The sequence below is a fragment of the Peromyscus eremicus genome, chromosome 6 (genome assembly GCF_949786415.1).
Source record: "Peromyscus eremicus chromosome 6, PerEre_H2_v1, whole genome shotgun sequence".
In the NCBI taxonomy this organism is placed as follows: Eukaryota; Metazoa; Chordata; class Mammalia; order Rodentia; family Cricetidae; genus Peromyscus; species Peromyscus eremicus.
Genome location: NC_081421.1, coordinates 69,785,681 through 69,786,486, shown reverse-complemented (window position 1 = coordinate 69,786,486; position 806 = coordinate 69,785,681).

Sequence of the window (806 nt, the reverse complement as noted above, 5' to 3'; positions counted from 1 at the left end):
AATAACCTGGCCCGCGGGACGGGTCACCCTCTCCCACATTTATGATCAAGGAACTCTTGAGAAGAGAGAAGTGAGAAATATTTACATAGAAAGAGATATCTAGATGATGAGAGGAAAGACAGAAACACATAACCTCGGGAGGGCCTGGGTCAAAACCCACCAGCCTAGAACTTTATTCAAAAGGGCTTTCTATAACAATGCCAAGGGGCGAGGCGAAAGACCTCCCCCTTGCTAGATAGAGTCAACTGTAGACCCTTCCGACACCTGGTACCCAGGCCAGTGGTCCAATCATCCTCTTATGTAGCCCAGCAAGCTCAGATCTCACTAGGAAACCTCTGTGGGTTCCAACAGAAAATGGAAATAGAAAAACAACAAAAAGGGTAAGGAAGTTTTAAGTGTTTATAAAACAAAAAACAAAAAACCTGATAAGGGATCATAAGTAGTGGGGTGGTGGTGGTACACGCCTTTAATCCCAGCACTCTGGGAGGCAGAGGCAGGTGGATCTCTGAGTTTGAGTTTAGACTGGTCTACATAGTGAGTTCCAGGACAGCCAGGACTACAGAGAAACCCTGCCTGGAAACACACACACACACACACACACACACACACACACACACACCAAACAACAACAACAACAACAACAACAACAAAAGAGATCATAAATGTAACTTACAGTTAAAGCTAAAACAGTAGTTAGGATAAAAAGGAAACTCATTATTATATTAGAAATGGTTAAAATAAACCCTGTAAGTAAGGGACTGAAGTAATTAGAAAAAGAACAGGTGGGTTATGGGGTTGTGTACCTG